The sequence below is a fragment of the Tachypleus tridentatus genome, chromosome 11, assembly GCF_004210375.1.
Source record: "Tachypleus tridentatus isolate NWPU-2018 chromosome 11, ASM421037v1, whole genome shotgun sequence".
Classification (NCBI taxonomy): domain Eukaryota; kingdom Metazoa; phylum Arthropoda; class Merostomata; order Xiphosura; family Limulidae; genus Tachypleus; species Tachypleus tridentatus.
This window is the reverse complement of record NC_134835.1, coordinates 26,319,710-26,325,709: the sequence shown is the minus strand read 5'-3', so window position 1 is coordinate 26,325,709 and position 6,000 is coordinate 26,319,710. Positions and strand designations below refer to the sequence as shown.

At 35.5% G+C, this 6,000-nt stretch overlaps 1 protein-coding gene across 2 annotated transcripts in view; it reads left to right on the top strand.

Annotated features, from left to right (window-relative positions):
* The first annotated feature begins 3,877 nt into the window (after positions 1-3,877).
* LOC143231789 (alpha-1-inhibitor 3-like) overlaps positions 3,878-6,000 on the top strand; it is a 65,442-nt gene continuing 63,319 nt past the window's right edge. For both annotated transcript variants that reach the window (XR_013017186.1, XM_076466440.1), the window contains exon 1: positions 3,878-3,911. The gene's annotated coding sequence lies outside the window, so the exon portion shown is untranslated. The remainder of the gene's footprint in view (positions 3,912-6,000) is intronic.

Genomic DNA, 6,000 nt, shown 5'->3' with positions numbered 1-6,000 from the left:
TAACTAGTAGCAGAGAGTTTATGTGAAGTAGCAGAGTAGTCAGACCACACAGTTTATTAACTAGTAGCAGAGAGTTTATAGGAAGTAGCAGAGTAGTCAGACCACACAGTTTATTAACTAGTAGCAGAGAGTTTATAGGAAGTAGCAGAGTAGTCAGACCACACAGTTTATTAACTAGTAGCAGAGAGTTTATGTGAAGTAGCAGACTAGTCAGACCACACAGTTTATTAACTAGTAGCAGAGAGTTTATAGGAAGTAGCAGACTAGTCAGACCACACAGTTTATTAACTAGTAGCAGAGAGTTTATAGGAAGTAGCAGACTAGTCAGACTACACAGTTTATTAACTAGTAGCAGAGAGTTTATGTGAAGTAGCAGACTAGTCACACCACACAATTTATTAACTAGTAGCAGAGAGTTTATGTAAAGTAGCAGACTAGTCAGACCACACAGTTTATTAACTAGTAGCAGAGAGTTTATGTGAAGTAGCAGACTAGTCAGACCACACAGTTTATTAACTAGTAGCAGAGAGTTTATGTGAAGTAGCAGAGTAGTCAGACCACACAATTTATTAACTAGTAGCAGAGAGTTTATGTGAAGTAGCAGAGTTAGTCAGACCACACAGTTTATAGGAAGTAGCAGAGTAGTCAGACCACACAGTTTATTAACTAGTAGCAGAGAGTTTATAGGAAGTAGCAGAGCTAGTCAGACCACACAGTTTATTAACTAGTAGCAGAGAGTTTATAGGAAGTAGCAGAGTAGTCAGACCACACAGTTTATTAACTAGTAGCAGAGAGTTTATGTGAAGTAGCAGACTAGTCAGACCACACAGTTTATTAACTAGTAGCAGAGAGTTTATAGGAAGTAGCAGAGTAGTCAGAACACACAGTTTATTAACTAGTAGCAGAGAGTTTATGTGAAGTAGCAGAGTAGTCACACCATACAATTTATTAACTAGTAGCAGAGTAGTCACACCATACAATTTATTAACTAGTAGCAGAGAGTTTATGTGAAGTAGCAGACTAGTCAGACCACACAGTTTATTAACTAGTAGCAGAGAGTTTATAGGAAGTAGCAGACTAGTCAGACTACACAGTTTATTAACTAGTAGCAGAGAGTTTATGTGAAGTAGCAGTGTAGTCACACCATACAATTTATTAACTAGTAGCAGAGAGTTTATGTGAAGTAGCAGAGTAGTCAGACCACACAGTTTATTAACTAGTAGCAGAGAGTTTATAGGAAGTAGCAGAGTAGTCAGACCACACAGTTTATTAACTAGTAACAGCGAATTTAGTTGAAGTAGCAAGTTAGTCAGACCATAAAATTTATTAACTAGTAGCAGAGAGTTTATGTGAAGTAGCAGACTAGTCAGACCACACAGTTTATTAACTAGTAGCAGAGAGTTTATAGGAAGTAGCAGACTAGTCAGACCACACAGTTTATTAACTAGTAGCAGAGAGTTTATAGGAAGTAGCAGAGTAGTCAGACCACACAGTTTATTAACTAGTAGCAGAGAGTTTATGTGAAGTAGCAGACTAGTCACACCATACAATTTATTAACTAGTAGCAGAGAGTTTATGTGAAGTAGCAGAGTAGTCAGACCACACAGTTTATTAACTAGTAGCAGAGAGTTTATAGGAAGTAGCAGAGTAGTCAGACCACACAGTTTATTAACTAGTAGCAGAGAGTTTATAGGAAGTAGCAGAGTAGTCAGACCACACAGTTTATTAACTAGTAGCAGAGAGTTTATGTGAAGTAGCAGACTAGTCAGACCACACAGTTTATTAACTAGTAGCAGAGAGTTTATAGGAAGTAGCAGACTAGTCAGACCACACAGTTTATTAACTAGTAGCAGAGAGTTTATAGGAAGTAGCAGACTAGTCACACCATACAATTTATTAACTAGTAGCAGAGAGTTTATGTAAAGTAGCAGACTAGTCAGACCACACAGTTTATTAACTAGTAGCAGAGAGTTTATGTGAAGTAGCAGACTAGTCAGACCACACAGTTTATTAACTAGTAGCAGAGAGTTTATGTGAAGTAGCAGAGTAGTCACACCATACAATTTATTAACTAGTAGCAGAGAGTTTATGTGATGTAGCAGAGTAGTCAGACCACACAGTTTATAGGAAGTAGCAGAGTAGTCAGACCACACAGTTTATTAACTAGTAGCAGAGAGTTTATAGGAAGTAGCAGAGTAGTCAGACCACACAGTTTATTAACTAGTAGCAGAGAGTTTATGTGAAGTAGCAGACTAGTCACACCATACAATTTATTAACTAGTAGCAGAGAGTTTATGTAAAGTAGCAGAGTAGTCAGACCACACAGTTTATTAACTAGTAGCAAAGAGTTTATAGGAAGTAGCAGACTAGTCAGACCACACAGTTTATTAACTAGTAGCAGAGAGTTTATGAGAAGTAGCAGACTAGTCAGACCACACAGTTTATTAACTAGTAGCAAAGAGTTTATAGGAAGTAGCAGACTAGTCAGACCACACAGTTTATAAACTAGTAGCAGAGAGTTTATGTAAAGTAGCAGAGTAGTCAGACCACACAGTTTATTAACTAGTAGCAAAGAGTTTATAGGAAGTAGCAGACTAGTCAGACCACACAGTTTATTAACTAGTAGCAGAGAGTTTATGAGAAGTAGCAGACTAGTCAGACCACACAGTTTATTAACTAGTAGCAGAGAGTTCATGTGAAGTAGCAGACTAGTCAGACCACACAGTTTATTAACTAGTAACAGCGAGTTTAGTTGAAGAAGCAAGTTAGTCAGACCATAAAATTTATTAACTAGTAGCAGAGAGTTTATGTGAAGTAGTAGACTAGTCAGACCACACAGTTTATTAACTAGTAGCAGAGAGTTTATGTGAAGTAGCAGAGTAGTCACACCGCACAATTTATTAACTAGTAGCAGAGAGTTTATGTGAAGTAGCAGACTAGTCAGACCACACAGTTTATTAACTAGTAGCAGAGAGTTCATGTGAAGTAGCAGAGAGTTCATGTGAAGTAGCAGACTAGTCAGACCACACAGTTTATTAACTTGTAAACTAGAGTTTATGTTAAATATATGTTTATATAATTGGTTATATCATTTAAAATATTAGTATATCATGGGTTATGATGCTTCAAGTAATTGTAATATTAGCATTTTATCATTCTAAAGTTTTACATTTATAAAATTGTTTTAAAATGTTAGCTGACTGCTAACGTTAACATCTTAAGTTCTCTAAAATTTACGATATGTTATTGGGATTACGGCCGAAAATGTTATTAATAAGTAAGAATACTCAGGAAATGATTCAATGCATTGTATTTATTAGAGGTTTTAATTTTATTTTGTATAGTTTTATGATATTAAGAACGTCTCGTAATTCGTTTTGTAGAATTCGATTCATTGAATTATAAGTGTAGTTCGAGTTCTGGTCTATCCTGTTAGCTTTTGATAACGAAATAACAATAATTTATATTAAAGCTCAGAAACTGCATGATCAAGTGTTCCCTTTGGGTCGTGTTAATGTCACGTGGTACTAAATCGAATGTATATATAATAGTATCTCATGCGATTTGCTCTGCTTAGAAAGATCTGAACTAAATATCGTGAGGTGCATGCGCAGAAGCAATACTTCTAGATCTATAAACTATGGATGGAAATAGGTGGCAGAAATCTTTCAGTCTTCTTCTCTTTCTTCTTTTCATCAATGATGTGTATAGTAGAAGGTGAGTCAATTACTGATTCCTGAATCCATATTGTATTATTATTTTAAAAATAAATTTCTAATTAAGTTATTGCATTAATTGCAACAACGGTTTTCATTATTGTTAAAAGTTTGCTTTGCTGTAAGGTGTAAACTATTTTACTCTCTGTTTCACAGGTCACACGAATATATTTTTCAAAGAGATTTGAGAAAAAGGTAAGACTTTCTATTGCTTAAAAAGGTTTAACTTAAAAGTGTTAAAACATTATTACAGAGCTGGCATGATAGAATGCGTTAGGCCCCAAGTAGCAGATTAGCCGGATCACATAGTTCATTAACTATTGGCAGAATGATTAAGTGAAGTAGCAGGTTAGTCAGACTACACGGTTCATTAATGGAATGTATGCCAGCAGAATATTTATGTTGCTTGCACTCTACTCATACGAATTCGTATATCAAAATCTTAGTAACAAACATAATGTTACTTTTTGTTTCAATTTTAGGTTGGTAAATTTTATCAAGTGACGTCCTTTAGTTCATATTTGTAAAAGTGTATGAAGAAATTGGTGAAATTATGAAACGAGTTGAATAATAGCAATATACAGCTGAAGGTCTATTATTTAAACGGTATTTTAACACCTACCACACGATACCAGGCCAGCATCTTTACTGGTGAACCAAAGATAGTTAACAGGGAAGAGGTAATTCCGGAAGCTGGCGAGTTAGGATTATTTCGATATCTCTCGATCAATGAAGATTGATTAAACTTGCAAAACGAAAACAAAAAATAAGCAGAGTAAACAACAACAATTAAACATTAATGAACATGTGACACGATATGGATTGTACTTTGGTAGTACCATAAGGGCATAATACCACCATTCTTATATTCACTTGTCACTGCAGAAATGACATTATTGGTTTGAAAGTCACTAAGAAAATTATCTTGTAATGCATCGTGCATCTGTTTCAGCATCAAAATTGCATGTTTTGGCTTTACTGTGCCGTTAATTTCACAAACGTTTGAAACTAATTATTTCTGATATATGATTCCAATCCCCTTCTTTAAGGTAGCGATCCCATCATGCCTATTTTCCTTTTCTTATCTCACATTAATTAACTGACGAATATCCAATTCAGCCTGTAAGTTACGTTGGTTAGGATATCTTCAAATAAGTTCTTCCCTCACTTGACCTGGGTCCAGGATTTAGCTCAATCGCTACACTTAAACCACAACATTCACATCTGGAACATTTCAAGTATGTTTCATTGCAACATCGCTTCTCTGTACACTTAGAAGTTAACTTCTTCGTGTTGACTCTTAAGGCCTCGGATCAGGTTTAACAACCTAAACCTCGAAAATAATGCCAAACGTCAATCGACACAACACAAACCTTTCAGGAATTACTTTTTATTTTAAATCTACATCAGGTCCGTCTTGGCTTGTGTGGTAGGTGTTAAGATATTATATAAACTTTACCTCACACACTCACTGTCAATAAATGTGGATACATCGTGATTAGTTTATCATTATTTTAGATTTACTAATTAGTGAAAGTCGATGAATGCATATTTTAACAAACTAAAAAGTGACTAGTAAAATAATTTGTATTAAAATAAATATTTAAAACGCATCCAAGTTGGTTTTTATTAAACTAAAACAATGGGCTATCTGTGTTTTGCCCACTACTGGTATCAAAATTCGATTTTTAGTGTCTTAAGCCTGCAGACTTATTACTAAGCCTCTATAGAGTAAACCATTTCAGAAAAAACGAATTCATGTATCACTCTTATATTTAGAAAACCTATATGATTTTTTAAAAATTCATTTCAATTTTCCCTGCATGGCCAAGCGTGTTAAGGCGTGCGACTCGGAATCTGAGGGTCGCGGGTTTGCATCCCCATCGCGCCAAACATGCTCGCCATTTCAGCCGTGGGGGTGTTATAATGTGACGGCCAATTCGACCATTCGTTGGTAAAAGAGTAGCCCGAGAGTTGGTGGTGGGCGGTGATGACTAGTTGCCTTCCCTCTAGTCTTACACTGCTAAATTAGGGACGGCTAGCACAGATAGTAGTAGCTTTGTGCGAAATTAAAAAAAACAAACAATCATTTCAATCGGTTGTCTAATATTTTGAATTAACAGCATTATCGCCACTTAATATATATACTTGCGAAAAGAACTTCGAGTACTACTTACAAAATTCTTTGTTTTTGTTCTCATCTCCAACTTCCTGTTTTGTAGTAAATGATGTCTTAAGCTGGAAATTCTGGGTAGATGCAGAAAAAATTGTGACTAATTTAATA